The sequence below is a fragment of the Pan paniscus genome, chromosome 12 (genome assembly GCF_029289425.2).
Source record: "Pan paniscus chromosome 12, NHGRI_mPanPan1-v2.0_pri, whole genome shotgun sequence".
Lineage (NCBI taxonomy): Eukaryota > Metazoa > Chordata > Mammalia > Primates > Hominidae > Pan > Pan paniscus.
The window spans coordinates 84,472,657-84,485,181 of record NC_073261.2 but is presented as its reverse complement, the minus strand read 5'-3'; the positions used below and the strand labels follow the sequence as shown (position 1 = coordinate 84,485,181).

The window sequence follows — 12,525 nt, the reverse complement described above, 5'->3', positions numbered from 1 at the left end:
ACTTACCTCTAAAGGAAGTTTCTCACATGGAAGTTCCATGTTCACCTCTAGTGCTTTCGAGTCACCAGCTTCTTTGTGAATGTGATAAAATCTGTTAACCCATTCCCCAGAAAAAAGCACACGCAACAATCCAACTACATTTTTCCATTTCTAGAAATTCACAGGCTCCAGAAACCCATCCATAAATCCCAAGTTAAGAATCCCAATCTAGATTATGTGTATGAGAGGGACACTTGCCTCAAACCGTTTCCAGGTGAGAAGGAGGCAGAGAAGGGACTAAGGACTGATGGGGAACAACGTTGGCAGGAATTCCTGAGAAGTGTCTGTGTTGAAATGGGAGCCATCATATGCCTTTAAGCCTTTCCAAACATTCACAATTAGAAATGTATAAACTCTTTTAATGTTTAGTTCTCTCCCTCCTCTGCTTTTTAAATTAAAGACCTATTTTAATATAGTGAACTAATACCAAGGGCTGGTGACAAAGGGAACTTTACCTTGACGCCAATTATTCTTACAGGCTTAGAGTTGGGGTATGAACCACCAAGAAAGCGAGCCTAGAAGTACTGGGCTGCAGGCAAGATGACAAAGACTGAGAATCAAAGCACTCTAATCCTCTGAGTTCATGAACCCCTGGTACGAGGAATGAGGAAGGGCTTGGCTATCAGACAGACATGCATGTGGATATCACTTACTGCCTCCATGATTTCAGCAAGTCATTCCATCTAAATCATGTGCTCAGTGTCTGGCACATTGTAGATACCAAATAAACAAGGGTTCCCTTAGAGAATTGACACACCTAGTGATGTAATTACCTCAGTGCCCCAGGGCGATAAGGAGGCAGAATGCCCATCCTTGGGGTTCTCAAGGGTGTGCTTTGAGATTCATTAGATGCAGGGGGTTGGGTGGCAAGGTAGAAATCTCAGACTCACTCATAAAGACACAGAACCCAGCAGCACAGCTGAGAACCACTCTCTGAGGAGAAATTCAAGGCTGAAATGGAGGCAGCGCTTTTGTGGAAAAGGGTGAAAGAAAAGATTTTTAAATAGCCATCAAAGATGGAACAGGCAGCACCAAAGACAAGGCATGGTGCCTGGGGAAGGGTTAGAGGTGATGCTGCTGTTGACATTTCGACCAAAGAACAATTCCTGAGTCCCATCTCCACTGCCAGGAGTCAAACCAAGTTCTGCCTGGGGGTTCTAGAGACCTCTTCAACCCACCCTTCCTCATGCCCTGTCTCACCATCCAGAAGCAGCGGTAGCTGGCTCTGCCTACCCTCAAGGATAGCAACTACCACCCAAAGTGAAATAGGTCAGCCCAGCCTTTTCCCCATATAAAATTATTTCCAGAAAGAAAAATCTGCCAAGAGACAAGTGCTGCCAAAAGTAGGGAGAAGAGATGGTGTGTTGGAGCCACATGGGACACTTCTGGCACTGCCCATACCCAAAAGATAACAGAGGAATCATATGCATGAGGAAGGGACATCTTCCTTCACAGTCTCCATCCCCAGACATTTATTTGGAGAGAGCATGTCTCTGTCCTCTAGAACCGAAAGGTGCTGTACTGGTCTTGCCGGTCTTCCTGAGAGAAGCCATGCAGAGACAAGCCTCTCCCCAGTTCCACCCCTCCTCCTTTGGGCACCCCTTCTCCCCACACATCAAATTAGCCTGAGAGACCAATCCAGAATACAAGGAAAGGAATGCAGGCAGGGAATCTCAGAGCCTCTCCCCGCTGAGCTTATCTCCCTCCTCCGCCACCCGCCATCTCAGGCTTGCTCCCCCTTGGTGGAGTTCAAGGCAGGCTTATTTCCTCCAAGGTTGTCACAGACCAATTTTCTAAACTGCATGAAAACAGAAAACAAACAGAAAACCAAACCTACCAAAGCTCAAGTCTCAAGAACAGCTTGGCAGGCCTGAGCAACGTGCTAACAATTTCATGCTGTTTTAAGAGTTTCTAACTAAGCAACGTGTACCAATAACCAGATGTGCCCCAACACTGGAAGAGGAGAACATGGGCTTCTAGGGACAGAGATTTAGAAAACAGGAAAATACTCATCAAGAAACACAGCTTCCAAGCATGCTGGGCCTGGGGTTAGAAGGGAGGCTGTCTCCATTGGCCTGGACATGCCAAACTCACACTCATTCAGTTAAGTTGCAGATATTTTGATCAATGCCTGCTTTGTGCAAGTCACTATGCTGGGTACTTGGGATACCAAATAGATGCTCAGAGCCTGTGCAGGACAAAGTCAAGGGAATAAATATAATCACAACACAATGTTATGCTCTGAAATGGAGAAGAGAAGCCCAGGAGAAAAGGGTTGATTCAGGGTGCTTCTTAGAGAAAATTTGATTTCATTTCTTTCAATATATACATGGAACACTTATTATATGCTTAGGATACAGAAGGGAAAAGTCAGGCATAATTCCATCTAATAGGGAAAGCAGTAGTCATCAAATAAGTGAATAAGAACTGTAGACTGTGCCTGCAGCTGGTGACTTGAGTATTTACTCAGCACCCACTGCATGCAGGCCACTGGAGCTGGGCTCAGCATAAATGCTCACCAGCCAAGAGCCATACAACGTTTGAAGAAAGCCAGACCCACCTCTTGTTTACAGGCATATTATGGCTTGTGAATGGGTCTAAATTTCCCCATGAGATGAGTCATCTCCAGGTCTCTGTCACCAGGGCCCCCACCCAACTCTGAGATGACCACCGACCACTGAGGCTGGCAGAGGCCAGAGCCCTGGGCTGTAAGCTGCCCCGTGGGACCATCCCCATAGAGTGGGGTGAGGGGTAACCCAGGACAGAAGGGTCCTTTAGACTTATATCCCATTAGTTTATCTTACCACCTGCTTGCAGTACACAACAATATTTTTTAAAGCCTTGAAATTATTGTGAAATAACATTCATATTGCATTTGAGGTTTAAACTTGTTAACTTGATAAATATAAACATGTAAGTTATAACACAATTTTGTAATGTAACACTCTATTTTGGCAATTCTTCTTTTTTTAAATATACTTGGAAGTAAAAAATAAAAAGTAGCTAGCCTGGGTTGGCCTCTCCTGGCCTGAGAGGTCGCTCCAAGTCAGGAGTCCTCCTATGCCTCAGGAAGTCCCTGGTTCCTAGCAAAAAGTCCATTAGCTCAGGCTTAATGCTATCCTAAAGCCAGTGGCCTTCTTTATGAGGGCTGTTTTTGTCACCTGTTAACTTGTTTATTGCACCAGTAGTGGAGTGGGGAGGGGAGGATGGGCATGAAGGTCACAAGTAGGTGGCAATTGCACACCTCAGGCCTGAGCCTCTCCTTGGTCATTATTTTCCCAGAATGACCTCTGGGTGGATAGAGGCTGAGGGTACAAAGCCCTCCTTGAACTAACACATGACAAGCCAGCACAAAAGAACTGCAAACAGGCCCCTAATTAATGGGTTTGCTTAGAGCTGTTTCCCTGTTTAGGGACTTCATCCCAATAATTGCAGGCTCCATAATCATTAATCAGTCACCACTACTTTTCTGGGTGCCGACCACAAGCCCAGCTCTGTTCCAACAACCGTGAGGAGAGAAGAGCAGAGAACAGGAACTCAGATTTATTAAGTGCCTGCCCTACGCTAGGCACTGTGCCACGGGCTTAGTTTGCATAAGCTCGTAAATCCTCACAATGATCTGGAGAGGAAAGCATTACTATCCCCCTTGTACAGATGAGGAAACTGAGTCTCAAAGAAATTAACTAGCTCAAAGTCATCAGCTTGTAAGTGAGAAGCAGTTTGAACCTGGGTCAGGCCAACTCACAAGACTTGGTTCTTGCACTCTGGAAGGTAAGAGACTAACTGTATTAGTCTGTTCTCATCCTGTTATAAAGAACTGCCCAAGACTGGGTAATTTATAAAGGAAGAAGTCTAATTGAGTCACAGTTCCACTGGGCTGGGAGGCCTCAGGAAACTTACAAACATGGCAGAAGAGGAAGCAAACATGTCCTCCTTCACACAGCGGCAGGAAGGAGAAGTGCGAAGCAAAGGGGGAAAACCCCCTTATAAAACCATCAGATCTCGTGAGAACTCATTATCCTGAGAACAGCATGGGGGTAACCACCCCCATTATTTAATTACCTCCCACCGGGTCCCTCCCATAACATGTGGGGATAATGGGAGCTACAATTCAAGATGAGATTTGGGTGGGGACAGAGCCAAACCATATCACTGTTCAAAAATGACACAAAGGGACAAGAGCTCTAGCTGGGCTGTGCAAGCACACTCTCTGGACCATAGGAGCCTAGAGAGGGCAGGGGACAACAGGGCTGAGGTCCCAAGACAAGACTTCTCAAAGGAAAGGCAGCGCACACTAGGCTCTGAACAGTGGAGAGGATGGCACACATTTAATAAATTGTGCTCGGCACTTTCTCCAACCACTAAGTTCAGGTTTGGAAATGACTGTGGAATTTGTGCCTCACTTGGGGCCAATAAACATTTAGTAAAATGTCCAAGGAGGACATGTAGAGACACACACACAGACACACACACACACGCAGATCCACCTCGGCAGCTCCAGATAGCGCCTGGAACTGGCACAATGAGAAAGGACTTCAGCAGGCAGCAAGTTACTGGCATCAGACACCAGCAGGGATTAGGGTGAGGGCCAAACTGAGAGGAGGAGATGTGGAGCCAGCGGGTCCTGTGACCACCCTGGACCTGGAAGGCTGGCAGCTCCCTGGGAAAGTCTCATCCAAGTGCCCAATTTAGATCTTGCCCCAGAACTTGAGAAATGCCAGGGAAGAGGAAAGGAGCCAGGAAATGATGATGAAGAGCAGGGACTTAACGAGAACTGGACCCTCTCTCCTTTCCCAGTCATTCCAGCCACACCCCCAGCTCTGAGCTCCCACTTCTCAACCCCCTAAACACACACTAGTTGGGTATTCAGACCCCTCAGCTTCACGGGAAGTAATGCATACATCACATTCCTGTCAGGATTCACCTATCAGTCTCTCCTGGGAGCTGGCTCTGTCCACATGAATGTCTCCATCAGGCAGAGACTCAGGGCCCTCAGGCCAAGCTTGGGCCTGGTTAGAGGTAAACATATGAGAGCCAGCCAAGATCTGGCCAAAGGGGCTCATGCCAGCCCAGCCCCAACTGCGGTATATGTGCCGGCCTGGAGGAATCCCACAGGACAAGCTGTTCTTTCCTAGAGCTGGGATAAGGAAGTGAGCCTGACCCCAGGGGTCACCAAAGCCCATCTTCCATGACTCACAGGGCCTAACACATTGTCTGTATGACAGTCCACAGCACATTGACTTTGCCAATAGGCTGTGACTCTGGATTAGGTTCCAGAGTGAATTGCTGGCCTGGAGGCCCAAGTCAGCTCTTTTTCACCAGTTAGGCCGCCCAGCCTTCTGGAAAAGAGCATTGTGGTCCTGGAGAAAAGGCATGGAGGTCTGGGCCCTGGCTGAGAACCTACAAGCTAAACCCCAAAGAGTCAGCAAGGCCCAGACCCATTACCAGTCAGGATGCCTCACCTGGAGACCCACCTCTCACTCAGATGCCCCAGCCCTAAGCAAAATCTGCATGAGAACCAACCCTCTTGGACTAGGGGACCCTGCAAATAAGAGTCGAGGAGGCCTGTCCTGTCCTGGAGCTGCCCCTCCCTTCACCTGGCTTCTCTCCCAATCTTCCACAGAGCCTCTCACTCTTCCTGACCTAAATGAAGTGGCCAGAGAAGCAAAAGGCCCATTTATCATTTTAATTAACTACCAGATACCAACGTTCTCTGGAGAGCCCTCCCACATCGCATCTAGGCTGCCTGTGGGAGAAGATGTTCTGGAAAGACCATCAGGAAGGAGGCATGGCAAGACAGAAAACAGAGAAGGAGACAGAAGACCCTGGATTTCCCGAGCTAGAATCCCAGAAGGAACACAAAAACCAAGTCTGTGACCTTCATTTAAACGGCAGCACTGTATTATTCTGGGAAGACGGTAGTGTCAGGAGGAAGTGGGGAGGACTTCCAACAGTAGATATTCTAAGTGAGAGCTCCCCTGGGAGGCCTGCCAGCTCTCCCAAGCCTCACCATGCCTGCGGGGCCTGACCAGCAGAGGAGCCTCACGAAGGGGTCACTCACCCTCTAGAACATCCAGAGAAAACTGGCCATGGCTCCAGAACCTGGCCCAGCCCATTTTCCAGCCTTCACGTGCCCTCCTGAGCTTAAGGCTAATTGGTTCACATATTGCTTCAGGACAGACAAGCACCAGCTTAGACCTTTAGAAGGACAGGCTGGAGGGACAAGCCAAGGGTACCCTTCCTGATCATCCTGTGTCTGGCTGCACATCCCCAGCTAAGTAACCAGCAGTGGTGACCTCTCCCTCCCTCCTTCTCTCATCTTGCACTTCTCTCTGGCTGTAGCTGTGCATCTCTTGCTGGCAGCTGGCTCTTCCCCACTCTCTGCCTCCCTTTCTCCAAGCCCCTTCACACTCTGAAGCCTGTGAACCCAGAAAATCTGAGACAGGTCTCAGTTAATTTAGAAAGTTTATTTTGCCAAGGTTGAGGACGCGCCTGTGACACAGCCTCAGAAGTCCTGACGACATGTGCCCAAGGTGATCAGGGCACAGCCGGGTTTTATACATTTCAGGGAGACATGAGACAGCAATCAACATATGTAAGAAGTACATTGGTTTGGTCTGGAAAGGCGGGACAACTTGAAGCAAAGGCTGGAAGACTCTTCCAGGTCACAGATAGGTGATACACAAATGGTTACATTCTTTTGAGTTTCTGATTAGCCTTTCCAAAGTAGGCAAATCAGATATGCATCTATCTCAGTGAGCAGAGGAGTGACTTTGAATAGAATGGGAGGCAGGTTTGCCCTAAGCAGTTTCCAGCTGGAGTTTTCCTCAGTGATTTTGGGGGCCCAAGATATTTTCCTTTCACAAGCCAGCAGGGAATGAGCTGTTCTGAGTTGAACAGAACGGGAAACTGCACTTTTGACTCTGAATGTATTTCAATGGAGCAGCCTCTGCTGAAAGCCGGGCTCAGACACTGAACAGCCGCTTCAGGGAGATGCAATGGTTGCAACTTGCAATGGTTGCAACTTGTGAACCGTGCTTTCCTTTCCACCCCCTTTTCTCTACATTTGTCTGATTCACCAGCAGCTCAACACGTTGCCTCCAGCCCAATTCCCTCTGAAGAAAGTATGCAGATGATTCATCTTCTCTGAAAAAACTACCCATCCCAGGGTAGTGCCCAGCCTCCTTTCTCTTGGGCATATACAGCCTAAATTCCCTGGCATCCCAGGGTAGTGCCAGCCTCCTTTCTCTTGGGCATATACAGCCTAAACTCGGCAAGCAACAACAGGAGAGGAGGGTATTCTAGAGGAACTCCCAGAAACCACCTCACCACCAAGGACTGCAGGTGAGCCCGGCAGAGTGAAGTTCAAGGACATTGTCCATAGGCACGGAGTCACACACACGCACACACACTGGGGCTAGTTTGGGGACCCTGAGCAACACCTGTAGAACACAGGTGAAGTCCATGGGTAGCTATTAGAATCCTGTTCTCAGCCGGGCACGGTGGCTCACACCTATAATCCCAGCACTTTGGGAAGCCAAGGCAGGCAGATCACCTGAGGTCAGGAGTTCAAGACCAGCCTGACCAACATGGCAAAACCCCGTCTCTACTAAAAATACAAAAAATTAGTCAGGCGTGGTGGCAGGCGCCTGTAATCCTAGCTACTTGGGAGGCTTAGGCAAGAGAATCGCTTGAACTCAGGGGGCAGAAGTTGCAGTGAGCCAAGATCACAACAGTACACTCCAGCCTGGGCGACAGAGCGAGACTCCATTTCAAAAAAAAAAAATCCTGTTAGAATCCTGTTCCCTGTTCTACCTGGGAACAGGACTCTAACAATCACCCATAGACATAACATCACCCCAAGACGGCAAGAGCCAGCTCAAGGCCTGGAGAAAGCCCCACTCACAGGGCAGATTTTTTAACACTGAGAATTTAGGGTTGTGTATGGAAGAGGGTTGTCAGATAAAATACAGGATACCAGGATAAAACTGAATTTCAGATAAACAAATAATTTTCTAGAATAAGTACGTCTCAAATATTGCATGAGTCATACTTATGCTAAAAATTATTTATCTGAAATTTGAATCTAACTGGGTGCCATGGGTTTTTATTTGCTAAATCCAGCAATTCTACAACTACTTGACTCCACAGTCATGTTAGAAATGATGACAGTATCACAGAGTAAAAAGAACAAGAAAATTGCAATCAGCTCACCTTTTGCTTATCCGTCAGGGTCTTCCTCTCGGTCCCGGCGCACCCAAGTTCTCCACCATAACCTCTCTTGCCTCCATCCCACCTGACCCCTTAGCTGCTCTGAGATCCTGTGGCCCCAGGTGTAGGCCAGTGCTTTTATCTCTTAACTCAGCTGCATTGAGGTTGAATTTTTCAAAAGGAACTTTATTAGAAAACTAGAGGAGCATATAAATATCTGAATTCATAAAAAAAAAAAAAGAATCGTAGTTATCACATGTAAGGAGATCAAATATCAAAGCCCTGGAAACTAAGTCTAGCCATGGCCTGCTCATTCTTTTTCTCCAACTGTTACTGGATCCACTGACTTGCAGTGAGGGTTTTTAAGCTGGTTGTACCTTCAGTGAAGCTGAACCAACATTCTGGAAGGGAGGCTCCACTAGCTGCATATTACAATCACCTAGGAATCGTTTTGCCGCCTATCCTAGACCAATTAAATCAGAATTTCTGAGAGTAGGGTTTGGGCATCGGGAGATTTAAAAGCTCCCCAGGTGATTCTAATATGTATCCACGGCTGAGAACTCATGCACGTTGGAATCACCTGAAAACCTGTTAAAAAATTGCTTGCCTCCCACCCTCAGAAATTTGGATTTAATTGGTATGAGGTGTGGCCTGAGCATTGGGATTTTTAAAAGCTCTCCAGATGATTTTAATGTGCAGTCAAGTTTGAAAACCCCAGCTACGCACACTTTAATAGAGTCCAAATCTCCTGGGGATTTTTAAACTGGAGATGCCGGGGTGGGGCCTGAGATTCTACGTGTCTAACAAGTCTCACAAGTCCCAGGTGATACGATGCTGCTGGTCTTCATACAACGCTTTGATTAGTAAGGTCCTAGATCAATGGGTCTCAAGACGGGATATACAGTGGAATTACCCGGGGAGCCTTAACAACTACCTCAGTCTGGGTCCCACCCCAGAGATTCTGATGTAATCTGGCTGAGGTGGGGCCTGGACATCAGGATTGTAAAAGCTCCCCAGGTGATTCTCATACGCAGCCAAGGTTGAGAACCTTGGCTGTAGACCAACATCTAGGCGTCATTTTACAAGTGGCCCTGTGACCCCCAGTGGGGAATACCACTCTCCACAAGCCTTTCTGACTCACCTCCGTTCCCTGCCCCAGCTGGCAGAAGACACTTTCTTCCCCTTCCTCAGAAGGCCATGCCCTCTAGTAAAAATTCCCTTTCTCCCACTCCGGGCTGAAGAAAGCCTCTAATTTCCAGCTCGGCTGCAGAAAAGAGATGATTGCCACAATACCCTGAAAGCGTTTCTGGTCAGGCCTGCCCACTTGGCCTTCCTCAACTTTACCTCTGATTACCAACTGTTCCCCCTGCTCAAGTGGCCTTCTCTAAAGCTGCCTCTGCCAGAGGAGCCACGTAAGGCCACCTCTGCCAGAGGAGCCGTGGGCCACAGAGAAGCACACGTCACCTGCCAGTCAGTCACAAGCAAAGAAGAGAAGTTCCGTGCTTTGACAGAACACTATCAATCACAGGTGCCGAGCCGTTTTCATTACTTAGCCGTTCCCAAGCCACTTAACATACAACCTCTCCCCTCTCCTACCTCATCCCTTTAAAATGGAGTTGTGGTGACGCATGAAACAAGAAGTGGCCTGCAGAGAACCAAAAGGAAAACGTGAAATTGAGGAAATTATGACTCTATTTTGGGTGTAATTTCCATGAAATTATTTATGAATCTTTTTTTTCCCTAAGGGGTGGCCATAAATATCATCTTTAATGCATCTTCATTAGTAGCTTTCATCTTCTGATGGGCCTGCATCTTTTGTTGGAAGTTGGATGTTGTTGGTAGAAATGTTAAGTCCACATCTTAGGTGTACGAAGTTTGTATAAAATATGAACTCTAATGTGTAGAATTTGCAGGTCGCTGAAGTGTCACAGTCTACTGAAATGGGTCTGGAATCAATAAGGTACACATCAAACTCAATTGTATTTAATTTTCATTGCTACCTAGAGGAAAGCCTTGCATGGCCCTACACGCATGAAATTAAACATGAAAGCCCATCTGAAGTGTAGAAGCGATACTTAAAATGACCTGTAAATAGAGCAAAACATGGCAGCCCAGCCCATCGCAATATTATCATTCATTTTTCTTTCCATAGTGGAGGTGACAGCCCCCCTAAGAAAATCAGAAGAGACATGAGCACATTGCAGATCTAAAGGAGAGCTAAGTGTTTTCGGTTACACACCAGCAGGGCTTCCCTCTCTGCAGAGCCCTGGAGTCTCTTCCAAGTGGAAAATCACACTCTGTCCTTCAGCCTGACAGTGAAGAGAGAAGGCAAGTAAAACAAGGACCTCCTGAACTTGGCCAACACCCCACCCCTGCTGCCTCCCACCCCACCCAGCTCCGTTCCTTGGCCAGTGAGATAATGGAAGTTTCAGCCCTTGCAGCTGACATGGGGTGGGGAGCAGACGCCCACTCTGGGCACTTCCAGCCGACACTGACCTTTCAGTCATGGAAACATTCCCCAGACCGACACTAATCGGGGGCACATCTGGCGTTTGGACTGCATCCAGATGGGGGTTTGTGTTAGTCGAGTCAGCATGATAACCCGCTGGGGAGGGAGGGAGGGAGGGGAGAGGACACAGCAGCTGAGAGCAATCCCCATCCTTGGCTGCGTGAGGGAGAGGTGGTCATGCTGCGGCCAGTGAGTCATAGACTAGAGACCACCTAATTCCTGTCCACCCCTGCTCTCCCTGCTCCCTCCAACAGAGGACAAACTGGATCTACCCAGAGAGCCAACTCGCCAGAGTTCCACAACTGGTCAGCAGCAGACTACAATCTCAGTGTCCCAGCTCCCATTCTATTGCACTGCCCACTTTCTACACTCTCTCAAAGTGTAGTGTGTTATTTCAGGATAAAATATGTGCCAGGGTGATGAAAAGAATCCAGCTGTTTCTTCTCTTTCACTTCCTGTGATTTGTAAAAGCATAAGACGATTTTCCAAGACAGTGACAAACCACCATCGCTCACACCCATTCCACCCACCACAATTCTTTCATCGTAGCTTCTTTTCTGGATTTGGAAGAAGAGACCGCCCTTTCTGACTGGTTCATGGACTTTGTCAGAAATCAACACAATGTCTTATTCTCCCATCCCTAGAACAAGCGACTGCAATTGGGAATAAGACTTCATAGTATAGAAGTTCCAGCCATACAGGTCAGGAATGACAAAGTGTCTTGGCCAGCTCTCAGCCTCTGCCTTTACAAAGTCTGACACCTGTTGCAGTCACGAATTGCACTGCTAAAGAGGTAATCAAGCAAACCAAAGCCAGGATAAAAGGGATTATGTCTCCTCTCACCCACACAGAAGGCTGTCTCCAACTGCAGAAGGAAGTTCTTTCCATGGCCGCTGGAGCACCCTCCCCACTTGTGGGCACCATGGTTCAAGTCTGCCCCAGTGATCCTCTCCTGTATAAACCTCCAGGTACAGATTATGGAAATCAGGAATCTCATCCAGCTGCTCAAATAACAAAGAGGTTAGCAGGATCTTCTAGTATGAATAATTGTAACTGCAGAGATCTGTTCAGCCTTAATCCTTTGTTAAAAACCTAAAGAGAAACACGGAAGCAACCCAGGTAAAAGCAAGACAATGGTCAATGGTCAGCTTCCCAAGGTAGGTTTCAGCTTCCACATTAACTAATCAGCTTGCAGAGCTTGCAGCACCTTCTACATCCAGCCTCCCTACAAAGGACAACTATCATCCACCAACCAATTTAGTCCTCTTCTGGAAGAATCAGAAAGAAAAAATGTCTTCACTCCACTTCTCCTACCCTCCTCAAGATCACCTCCCTCCCCAAACCCCTCGCTTCTGTGGTCCTCTCTAAGAAATATGCTTTATCCACTCCGATGGGCAGAACAGTAGTAACTGAGACAGGAGAATGACCCTCTTCCTTGCTTTAGGGAAGTTATCAGTTCCACCCTCCTTGGGAAGCTCTGTGATCTCTGAGAAGAAGCTCACAGACACCATCACTCTACCTAAGCCAGTTAGGGTCTCTGCTGGTGCCAGCCCCTTTTTGCCCCACCAATGAGTTGGTACAAAGCCATTTCATGTTCCATGCCAAACCAGTAATTCGCAACACTCATCAAAATCTGCCTCCGTCCACTGACTCAGCACTCCTGCTTTCCTAGCATAGCCAACCTCCCTAACACCCTGACATCCTGGCCTTCAGTTTCACTATTTACATCACATGAGAGATTTGGGTTTCGAAAGCCAATTCCCTCT

At 47.6% G+C, this 12,525-nt stretch overlaps 1 long non-coding RNA gene across 1 annotated transcript; it reads right to left on the bottom strand.

Annotated features, from left to right (window-relative positions):
- Nucleotides 1–9,924: 9,924 nt before the first annotated feature.
- On the bottom strand, nucleotides 9,925–12,050 carry LOC130541233 (uncharacterized). Its single transcript, XR_008955274.1, has 4 exons — nucleotides 11,603–12,050; nucleotides 10,747–10,855; nucleotides 10,490–10,559; nucleotides 9,925–10,196 (listed from the first exon to the last, which is right to left on the bottom strand). It is a non-coding gene; the product is annotated as an uncharacterized LOC130541233 (long non-coding RNA).
- Nucleotides 12,051–12,525: the final 475 nt, after the last annotated feature.